The 12272-nt window shown below is 43.6% G+C and overlaps 1 protein-coding gene across 4 annotated transcripts in view; it reads left to right on the top strand.

Moving 5' to 3' along the window:
- LOC139380841 (semaphorin-5B-like) overlaps window positions 1-12272 on the top strand; it is a 288353-nt gene that overhangs the window by 80066 nt on the left and 196015 nt on the right. The gene's annotated exons all lie outside the window — the stretch shown is intronic.

The raw sequence follows: 12272 nt of genomic DNA, 5'->3' as shown, positions 1-12272 counted from the left end.
TCTGTGTGAGTGTTTGTATGCAACAGAAGGCTCAGGGACAACGACACCTCATAAATCCTCATATAAGATACCTAACAATCAGATCTAATCAACATAGATTATGATCAAATGAATCAAAGAACCCACCGGAGGGGAATCAATCCTCCTTATAGACTTTCCCAACAGAAATGACCAATTTCATTTCGATAAACATCAATATCCACATCCGTTCATTCGCAGTAAAACACTTTATTTCTCTGATAGCAAGTACTTTATTTTTTATGAGTAACACCAGTGATTGCCTGCATCCCAAATTACACCCTATATAGTGAACTACGTTTGAGCAGGGTCAATAAGGCTCTGGTCAAAAGTAGTGCACTACATAGGGAATATGGTGCCATTTAGGATGCAGATATTGCTTTCCCGATGGGCTGGAAGCAATTTAATCAGTGTCTTAATTGATTCAGATGAGATTCAGTTGACGGGGTTTCTATTGTAATTAGAAGTAGTAGAGTAGACACATCACCATGCGGATGAGAGGAGGTGCAGGCAGAGCCCTCGGGGCCCTAAATCATCCTTCTCCAAAATGGTGGAACGGAGCTGAGGGAGCCAGTGACTCATCTTAAACCTTTATGGCTGGTAGGGAGAGGGAAACTGTCTGACACACCTGCTGGCCCAGTGGCCCTGTGGAATATGATAGACTCCCCCTGACATTATTAAACAACAGAGTGTTTTAAAGGAGTTTTTATGGCCTCTCTCCCGACCGCACCGCTTCTCTAGTCCTTTGCTTTAGTTTCAGTGAAAGGCCACATTTTGAATGAGGCTGTTGAGTTTGGAAGGTCTGAGAGACTAAGAGGAGCAGGGGGTATCAAACAGCACCAACCCCCCCCCACCCAATCTCCACCAATCCCCCCACAGCAGAGAAGAGAATATGATCAAGGGAAAAGATATAAAGTCTCTCTCCTCATAGACTTTTATTCTGTCTCCAGGGGCCTTGGCAAGCTACGCAACTATTTACATTTCACAGCTTTTATCAGACTTCAACCTCTCTCACCTTGTTTTCAGACACGCAGAATGTGGGTATCATTAAGTGGGTAAGGAAAACATATTTAGCATTTTTACCTAGAAGACGTATCCCCCTCCCTCTAGATGTTTTTTCTATGAGGGTAATAGTCTACCCTTACCATTTTCATGGCCTATGTTACATCATCAATATTTGAGCTCTCTCTCTCTCTCTCTCTCTCTCTCTCTCTCTTCAGGAGGGTTTCTCTGATGATACACACTGGGGGCTCAGCGTCAATATTCTACTCTACCTGCCCACATCTACTAAAGAACTGGCTCATTATATTACCTGTTACCAGGGCTACGGGATACATACACTGGGCAGGGAGTGGGGTAGGGAGGGAGGGAGGGAGTGAGGAAGTGAATGAGGGAGTGAGTGAGCTTAGAGAGACCATATTAAATCAGAGCAACCTCAATGACTGGACCTCCTGCCTCCTGTGTGTGTGTGTGTGTGTGTGTGTGTGTGTGTGTGTGTGTGTGTGTGTGTGTGTGTGTGTGTGTGTGTGTGTGTGTGTGTGTGTGTGTGTGTGTGTGTGATCGTGTGTGTGTGTGTGTGCTGGGGTCCATGCGCGATAATCAGAAGGCTATTGACAGGGGATGTGCTTGGGCATTCGCTAGTCAAAGCCCTGGCTTAGAGTTCCACTCTAAGCTATGAGAACACTGTCCACAGTCCCTGGATAATTAACTGCCTGACTTGTTCTCCCAGCCAGGCACTCTGATGTGCTGTAACACACCCTGTGAGTGTGTGTGTGTGAGTGTGTGACAGACAGCTGACTGAACTGAAATGGTTTCATATTGGTTTTATCTTGGCAAACTGCTTTCAAGAAGGAGGATGTCATAGAGGGTCTGTCCTAGTGGGCCTCTGAGGGTCCTCTGTAATGGAGCCGTGGTGGACACAGGCATGCACACGTGTGTGTGTGATCTGATGTGTGTATGTGGACTAATGAATCTGTCAACCCAAAGTGACAGTGGATCCTAGCCCACACACACACACACACACACACACACACACACACACACACACACACACACACACACACACACACACACACACACACACACACACACACACACACACGCACACACATACACACACACACACACACACACACACACACACACACTGCCAGTCTAATTAACAACTTGTTAATTAGACCGTCTATAAACACACACCTCTCTACCTGCTGTTAGTGTTTACCCATGGGTTTAGTTGACTGTGTCTGTGCTCAGACCAGCTCCTCTTTCTGGGCTGTAGAGCTGCTGCTGGTCCTCCCTGTCTTCTCTCTCTGGGCTGTAGAGCTGCTGCTTGTCCTCCCTGTCTTCTCTCTCTGGGCTGTAGAGCTGCTGCTGGTCCTCCCTGTCTTCTCTCTCTGGGCTGTAGAGCTGCTGCTGGTCCTCCCTGTCTTCTCTCTCTGGGCTGTAGAGCTGCTGCTGGTCCTCCCTGTCTTCTCTCTCTGGGCTGTAGAGCAGCTGCTAGTCCTCCCTGTCTTCTCTCTCTGGGCTGTAGAGCTGCTGCTGATCCTCCCTGTCTTCTCTCTCTGGGCTGTAGAGCTGCTGCTAGTCCTCCCTGTCTTCTCTCTCTGGGCTGTAGAGCTGCTGCTGATCCTCCCTGTCTTCTCTCTCTACTAGCACTATTTTAATTGATGCATCTTCCACTTTTTACTTTACGGGCTAATTCCAGGTCTGAATGTACTTGACATAGCGGTGTGCCTATCTAACACTAGGGGTTTGTTCTGCACTTTACATATCTGCAGATTATTGTACAGCATTATTCTCTCTATGATTGGCATGAGGAATGCACTCAGTAACCCAGTATTGGCATTTCTGTTTTCCTTGGCTTCCTTTCAGAGTCTGTTAACTGTTACTGTATTGTAATGACAAACACCCCAGCGGCTCATGTGCATTCGCCTAATTAGCAAGCAGCTGTAGTGAGAGAGATGAGGGGGGGGGGGGGGGGTTAATTGATTGTGGGAAATACAGTTGATTTGCAACTCAACCAAGCTAATAATGTGTTATTGATCGGTCCATTAAAATGAACAATATTACAAGGAGATCTAATCCAGTGACTGTGAGAGCAGAAGTTAGTTGATGCTCTTACAGTTTTTCATCTACTTATGGTATTACGTCACTCAATGGTGACATTGTAAGAAGTGGTGAGGGTGGGTGATGATGGACTACAGGCTTCAGCCAGGCTGTACTCCCTCGTATATAACGTCTGCAAGAAATTACTTTAACTACAGAGGAGGAGGTGTATGGTGCTGTTTAAGGCGATCTAACAGAGTTTAGTGTTACGCGGAGCAGGTGAACCCAAGAGCAGACTCAGACGAGGACACTGAGATAAGGTAACCAAGGTATTTATTGAAAACAGGGGGAAGATGGGTTGCAGGCCAGGGAAAGCTTGGGCGGGTTGCAGGGAGCCAGGTTCTGAGGCTGAGGCTGGAGCGAGGGGAGTTGGGGCTGGGTAAGCAGGTCCGGAGAGGAAGCCAAGGAAGCAGTAGAGTGGGGGTCCAGGACATGGTAGCAGGACTGATGAGAAGTGGGACTGACCAGAGTCAGAGCGGACAGAACTGTAGAGCAGAGGGAAACAGCGTCAGGCAAGGGAAAACAGGCACAACATGAAAACAGGATCTATGCAGGAACAAACGCATACTAAAACCGCATACTGACTGAGCAGAGTTTACGATCTGGCAGCGAGGAAGTGGCAGGGATGAGTATTTGTAGAGGTCTTGATTATGGAACATGTTGCAGCTGGTGGGGATCTGCTCTGCCTCCAGCACACCTGTCTCCGTCCACACAAATCACACACACACAGAGAAAGAGGGAGAGGCGGCAGGTTAAGGAGACACAGGATGAACAGTAGAGGACGTGGCAGGCACAGATGTGACATCTAGTCTGGTGTGGCTAAACCAAGATGACTGCCATACCAGACCTTTTTTTTTTTACATTTAACTAGGCAAGTCAGTTAAGAACAAATTCTTATTTACAATGACAACCTATCTCGGCCAAACCCAGACAACGCTGTGCCAATTGTGCGCCGCCCTTTGAGACTCCCAATCACAGCTAGCTGTAATGCGGCCTGGATTCAAACCAGGGACTGCAGTGACACCTCTTGCACTGAGATGCAGTGCCTTGGAGGTTGGAGGGGCGCCATGTGTGACTGACGTGCTTTCCGTTTGCTCCCGCAGTATTCTTAAAGTTTATGTGTATTTTGCAGCAGAACCATATTTATTTTCAAATATTAGTTTGGTGATCCCTTTCCGTTAAAACCAAGACTAATTTGCTTTCAAATGTCAGCATGTCGATGAAACATAAGGCCAAAAACATGACTTTAAGAAAACCCGGCCTACAAGACTCTTATCACCGCCCTCTCCTGAGTCTGAGGGCCCGGGGACTCACACTTTACCCGGGGGTATGACTTGGCCTGGCGGCGCTGAAATGAACATTCTAGAGGCCATCAAACTACTACGCTCTGAGATAGTTGAAATGAAAATGGAGGTAGTTGCTACGATTGAGGCCTGAATACAGGAGGTTTGTGATACTTTAAAAGCAGATCTAACCATCCTGCGGAACGAGACGGTGCCAGCAATCACATCACTCAAAACAACAACAGAGTTGCACACTACAATGAGTGCAGCACTGGAGACCTCCGCTACCAATGACTCCAACTTAACTACCTCCCTGGAGGCTGACGTGAAACGCCTGGCTGCGGATCTGAAAAAGGTGCAGGAGAACTGTGTGAGTTTAGAGTGATTCTCTCGCCGCAATGACCTGAGACTGGTATCGGTCCCAGAGTCAGAGGAAATGCCTCCCACCACTGATTTTTTTTTTTTTTGGGGGGGGCTGCTGAAGGATGTTCTTGCCTTGGATGAGAAGCCCCTGATTGATTGTGCCTACCGGTTGCTGCGCCCAAAGCCCGGGATGGTGAGAGGCCCTGTGACATCATTCTTCGGGTACACTTTTTCCATGAGAAGATGGAGATTCTCCAACGAGCCCGCAATACCACTCTGAGCTTTCAAGGACAGAGCTTCTCCATCTACCAGGACTACTCCCCCACTGTTTCCAGGCAGTGCACTGCTTTCGGGCCAAACGACTACTACGGGACCATCCAGGTGTAAAGTATGGACTGAGATTCCCGGCCCGTATACCATCTCATGATGGTAAAGACTACACATTTGATTCTCCGTATGAGGCTATGGCTCATTCAACGTCACATCAAGAAGTCTTGAACTTGCTCATAGATAAGCAACTGTTGCGTGCGAACTGTGGATAGTAAGTAAATAGCCCACCTGTGGTACAATTATGTTTAGTTATAACAGGCTAGTCTTGTATAGTTGGCAAACCCATTCAGGCTTATTTGATGTGATCTAATGTTCTGATCATCTAGCGTGCATGCCTTACAAGCATTCAGTCATTTTAATTTCAATGTATTAAGGTTTTCATTAACTCCTTTGTTTCCAGGCTGTCTTGTTCACCTATTCAGTTTGTTTACATAGTGTCTCAGTGACTCAAAATATTTTTGGTTATTTGTTTGCTGCGTCTGTTTGTACCGACCCAGTAAACAGTAAATGTTCAGAGGCTACACGTTTTGGGGGGTCTTCACTTCAATTTGAAAGGTTTTGAAGGTCATTTATGCCCAGCAAATGTTCAACGTTGCACACACATAGTTTTTGGTCTTGGCTGTAAGTTGTCTTATTGTCAAACTAATGTCGTGGAAATTTCCTCTATTTCCCAAATCATGGGAGCAAACCACAACACAAGTCAGAGTTAGTTATCAAAGTCCATCTTGAATTATATCAGCTCTATCACAATCCTGTGACTCTCAAGCAATTCAGTGTCTAACCATGAATTCTCTGAGAGCCCCTTCCACATTTCAAATGAGGTCCTTTATAGCAAAGACACACACAGGATAAGACAGCATCGGCATAATTCATCGTTCAGCTTTGTCTCCTTACTCAAACCCAAGAACCATAAACCAACCCTCCATATCAACAGGCATATATCAAATTGTCATTTAGATACAACCAACTCTAAATACAACCAATCCTATCTTGACAAGATCACAGAGACACACTGACTGGCACACAGACATTGTGGAGCCAAGAGATATGTTTACACATGATGATACTTTGACCTCTCCCTCCTCTGCGGCCCATGCCCATGTCTTGACATAGAACAAATAACTGCAACCCTGCCACAGTATTATACAAAAATAACATTCTTGATGAGAAGTAATTTACACACATTTGATGAATATAAAACATCTTACATATGTTACCAACAAATTCTGATTCTTCCACGACACTAGACAGTTATTATTATTTTTAATTTTTTGATCGTCTTAATATTATTTGCTTATTTCAAATTAGGTTTTTGGTTGAGAGCCTTTATACATTTGATTTATTTCTCTCTCAATGCCTGTTATAAGACTGGGAAAAAAATGATATACATCTACAAGTAATGCTTTTGTAATTTTGTTTGCACAAGGGATTCACTTTTATTTTTTTCTCTTTTTTGCTGCTTGATCCACTAACACAAAACGCGACTTTAAAGAGTGGGACTGTGGGTTTGGGTTTAACACCGCACTCTCACAGACATACTGTGCGAAGAGAACATGTTCTATTTAGGCTTGTACCTCGTTTGGGGAGGTATTGTCTGGGATGTGGGGAGGTGGTTGGGGGGAGGTTCAGTTCCTTGTTCAGTTCTAATGTTGTCATTCTGTCTTTTTTGTTATTTTTTCTGTACTTTTGCCAAGTATCTTGCACCATACATTATTACTCTGAGACAAGTTATTCTGGGTTTTTTGGGTATTCATTGCTTTTCCACTCTATGCTCTAGTGACAGGGTTGTATAACGGGAGTGCTCAGGGTGGCCGAAATAATACAATTAAGTACATTTCTTGGAACATCAAAGGGGTTAACAACCCTGTGAAGCATAAGACGGTGCTGACACTTAAAGGGTTTGAAAGAGACTCACTTGAGGACTGGTGAGCATTTTAGGATGAGTAGGGACTGGGTTGGTCAAGTGTTCCACTCTAACATTCATAGTAAATCAAGAGGTGCTGCCATTTTGGTTGATAAATCTACTCCCTTTGTAGCTTCTGAGGTTATTGCTGATCTTAAGGGACGATACGTCATAGTAACCGGTGAACTGTTTTCTACCCCTCTTGTTTTGGCTAGTGTTTAGGCTCCCAATTGGGATGGCACAAATTTAATTTCTTCCTTTTTATCTGCTATACCCAATTTAGATTCCCATTTGTTGATTTTAGGGGGGCATTTTAACTGTACAATGTCCCCAGTTCTTGACAAGTCCTCACAAAGAACTACAGGCCCATCTAAATGTGCCCTACTTATTCAATCTTTTCTTCAGAAATATGCTGTGTGTGAGGCCTGGCATTTCCTACACCCTACAGATAGACAGTATTCATTTTATTCACATTTTATTCACATCAAACATATTCCCGCATTGATTACCTCTTTTTGGACATAAAACTAACCTTCGACGGTGTACTTACGAGAGTATTGTTATTTCTGACCGTTTACCATTACTATTTGAACTAGAGTTTCCCCAGCGACCTCCTATGTGTTATCAATGGCGTCTTAACCCCATTTTACTCTCAGATAAGGAGTTTGTCAATTTCATTTCTTCTGAAATCACCTTATTCCTAGAAACTAATTCAACACCAGGTATGCCCTGCTCTACCATATGGGAGTCTCTCAAAGCATACTTATATGGCCAAATTATTTATTATACAGCCAATCAAATCAAAGCTCGCTCTCAGTGACTTCAGGACCTGAGCGAAGCCATAGCCACATTGGATGAGAAGTATATTACGGATCATTCCTCTGATCTACATAAAGAGCGCCAACTACTCCAATCTGAATTTGATGAGCTTTCTACCAGGCAAGCTGAACAGTTACTCTTGTGAGCTTGATACAGAGTGTATGGACAAGGGGACAAGGCCAGTAAACTTCTTGCACATCAGATCCGTAAATCTGAGGCCTCACGTTTAATCCCACAAGTAAAGACCCTCTGGTGCCACCACAGTTATACATAAAGAGATCAATGATCAATTCAAACAGTTTTACTCTGCGCTATACACCTCTGAATCTCCTCAAGACCCTTTGCTGATTGATTAATTATTTAATGGTTTGAATATGCCTTCAATTGATACAGACTCCCATGACTGTTTAGAAGAAGAATGCAGTGTCCACAATGAAAAGTGATAAATCACTGGGTCCGGACGATTTTCCAAACAAATTTTACAGGATGTTTTCTGGTCTGCTTCACCCAATCTTGTCTCGATTATTTGCAGAGTGCCTTAATACCTCAAAGCTACCGCCTAGTCTTTATCAGGCTTCAATCTCATTACTATCCTATCGCCCAATCTCGCTTTTAAACTGTGATTACAAAATCCTAGCCAAGCTCTTAGCCATCCATATGGAAGGCTCGCTACACCAAGTAATACACTGACCAGACTGGCTTTGTGAGAAATAGGCATTTGTTTTTCAATATTAGACGCCTTATGAATATACTGTACTCCCCAGCGTCGGGGGACCTGGAGGTGGTGGTTTCACTTGATGCGGAAAAAGCTTTTGACCGCGTTGAGTGGGACTACCTAACAGCTGCCCTTTATAGATTTGGCTTTGGCCCCAAATTCATTGCGTGGATAAAGATTCTTTATTTTTCTCCCATGGTTTCGGTACGGACTATCAACTTGTTCTCTGTTTTCCCTTGGACCGCAGATCCAGTCAGGGTTGTCCACTCTCCCCCTTGTTGTTTGTTTTGGCAATCAAGCCTCTCGCCATTGCACTACGCTCTAATGATGCCATTCAAGAAATAATCCGGAAGGGATTAGAGCAGAAAGTCTATCTATATGCTGACGACCTCCTTTTGTTCATCTCCAAACCCGATACCTCATTGCCACGTGCCTTATCTGTTCTTAAAAGGTTTGGATCAATCTCAGGGTACAAGCTGAATCTAGGCAAGAGTGAGCTTTATCCTGTAAATAAGGGTGCTTTAAAGTGCTATTTTACAAGTTTTCAGTTTAGGATTGTCTGGGATCAGTTCACCTATTTGGAAGTTAAAGTGACAAGGAAATATTCACAATTGTTTCAGGAAAACATTGTTGCTCTAGCAGACAGTTTGAAACAATATTTTACTTTTTGGAATTCACTACCTCTTTCTCTTATTGGAAGGATTGATGTAATTAAAATGAATATGTTGCCCAAATTTGTATATTTATTTCAATGTTTACCCATTTTTATTCCAACATCTTTTTTAATTCACTGGATCAAACATTCATGCATTTTATTTGGGATGGCAAGGTACCACGGATTGGTAGAAAACATTTACAGAAGCCTAAGGCATTGGGTGGTTTAGCTCTACCAAATTTTTATTTACTATTGGGCTGCAAATTTCAGAGCCCTTCTGTACTGGCTGCAGACTTATCCTACTGGTCCTAGACCACTCTGGGTCCAGATGGAGTCGGAATCGTGTAAACCTGCTGCACTTTCGTCTGTGTTGTGCTCGTCTCTCCCAGTGTCCCTAGGCAAAAAAGTGTGTCAACCCAATTGTAAAGCAGTCTCTTAAAATTTGGAATCAGTTCCGTTTAGCCTTTAGCCTCCGAGGCTTTTCTCTATCAGGCCCAATCAATCAGAACATTTTATTTCCGCCATCTTTAGATGATGAGGCTTTTGCCATCTGGCACTCACTAGGCTTCTCCTCACTTGCCCAATTATTCTTTGATGATCAATTTGCCACTTTTGCTCAGCTACAGGAAAAGTTCAACCTCCCCCAGTCCCACTTTTTCCGCTCCAGACTAGAAACTTTGTCAGAGCTAATATACCTGAATTTCCCCATAGGCCTCCAAATACAGCTATAGAGAGCATCTTTGAGCTGAACAAGCTTCCTAGGGGTGCAATTTCAGATGTATATGCAATCAATCATGACTTACAGAACCCTTCTTTGGTGCCTTTAAAGACTCAATGGGAAAAGGATTTGGGGAAGGAACTTGGGGAAGACACCTGGGAATCTGTGCTGCACAGGGTGCATTCGTCCTCTTTTAGCACTAGACACAGCCTCATTCAATTCAAGGTGGTTCACTGTATCCACTGGTCCGGGGCCAAACTTGGAAGAATATTCTCTGATTTTGATCCTACCTGTGTCCGATGTTAAACGGAACCAGCCACACTGTTGCATATGTTTTGGGGCTGTCATAAACTGTCAGGTTTCTGGGAATGAATATTTAAATGTTTCTCTGATATATATGACACAGTTATAGATCCTTCTCCCCTTACAGCCCTTTTTGGAGTACTGCCCATGGGTACCCCTGTATCAAGAATCCAGTCGGACACTGTTGCTTGTACAACTCTTTTAGCTAGACGGCTAATACTACAGAACTGGAAGATGGCAGCTCCCCCATCTTATAAATATTGGGTGAGAGATGTGTTGTGCTCTCTGAAACTAGACATTTTTTTAATTCAATACATGTGGGAACCCCAAACTGTTTAATGAGGCTTGGGCTCCATTCCGGTCTTACTTTAAACAGTCCATCTCTGATGGCATTCATATTAAAACAAAGATACGTCTGTGTTTGACTCCCCTGTGACTTAAGGGTTGGATGAGCATTTATTTGTGTTTTTTTGGGGGGGTGGCATTAAGGTTGATGATGTGCTTATTGATTGTGACCTGCGGATGCCTTGCTTATCTTGCCCGGTCAGAGACTAAAATGTGAGCTTATTTTTCCCTGTTTTATTTGTGGGTTTTTTTCACGCTTACATAAAAGTATTATATATATATATATATATATATATATATATATATATATATATATATATATATATATATATATATATATATATATATATATTTTTAAAGCATTTTAAACTTTATTTTTGGTCCAGTGGATGGTCGGTCTGTGGCCATGACTGTCTGTGAATGTTTGCATTTCTCCACCTATCCCTTGTCTGTTTACAGGAACAATGGTGAGGTTTCTGCTCTGTCCCTGTACTACCTATGGCCCTTTAACCTTTGTAGCCTTCTGCCCGGTGTGTTTAACTTGTCTAAAGTACGGTATCTTTAAAGCAAATTAAAAAAAAATAATGTATTTGTATTTTCTTCTAGTTGAGTATATTATTTAGGGGTGGCAGCGTAGCCTAGTGGTTAGAGTGTTGGACTGGTAACCGAAAGGTTGCAAGTTTAAATCACCAAGCTGACAATGTACATAACTGTCATTCTGAACAAGGCAGTTAACCCACTGTTCCTAGGCTGTCATTGAAAATAAGAATTTGTTCTTAACTGACTTGCCTAGTTAAATAAAGATTTAAAAAATGTATGTTGGCTTGTGTGTAAAACTGAATAAACAGAGTATTCAAAAGAGATGCAGTGCCTTGAAATCTTTCAAATACTTCTAGCGTTTGCTTTAGCCTGCCTGGAGTGCCAAGATACCTGTGCCATAATCTGGGTCTAGGTCTGTGCCATAATACCAAGGCTGCTTCAGCACTGTGAGAGGTGAGATGACTATCAGCTATTCATGTGCGTCATCTGCTCAAAACAATTTTTACAAAAAACATTTTCTGTAGAGAGTAGCTGTGGAGTGCATTTTTCTTGTGTTAAGTACATTTCTTTGAGCCATAGATTTTAAGCACACAGGGTTTTGGTACGTTGCACCCCATTGAACAATCCACCATCCTCTTATTCAATTTTCCAACATTAATCAGCCGTTAAATTAACTTCTGAGGTTTAATTGCGTACTTTGAATGATTATGGTGAGGTCAGGGGTACCTCACAGACTTGGCTGCTCGTAGTCTCTCTCTCTCTCTCTCTCTCTCTCTCTCTCTCTCTCTCTCTCTCTCTCTCTCTCTCTCTCTCATATTTTCTACGCTTTATTCAGACAGTTGTGAAATCAGAGGGGAGCTAAACAAGTGGGACAAGGGAGAGAAACAGGGGCACAAGGGAGAGAAACAGGGGCACAAGGGAGAGAAACAGGGGCACAAGTGAGAGAAACAGGGGCACAAGGGAGAGAAACAGGCGCACAAGGGAGAGAAACAGGGGCACAAGGGAGAGAAACAGGGGGTCAAGGGAGAGAAACAGGGGGTCAAGGGAGAGAAACAGGGGCACAAGGGAGAGAAACAGGGGCACAAGGGAGAGAAACAGGGGGACAAGGGAGAGAAACAGGGGGTCAAGGGAGAGAAACAGGGGCACAAGGGAGAGAAACAGGGGCACAAGGGAGA

The sequence above is a fragment of the Oncorhynchus clarkii genome, chromosome 22 (assembly GCF_045791955.1).
Source record: "Oncorhynchus clarkii lewisi isolate Uvic-CL-2024 chromosome 22, UVic_Ocla_1.0, whole genome shotgun sequence".
Classification (NCBI taxonomy): Eukaryota; Metazoa; Chordata; class Actinopteri; order Salmoniformes; family Salmonidae; genus Oncorhynchus; species Oncorhynchus clarkii.
The sequence above is the reverse complement of the archived record's forward strand: the minus strand, read 5'-3'. Positions and strand labels throughout refer to the sequence as shown.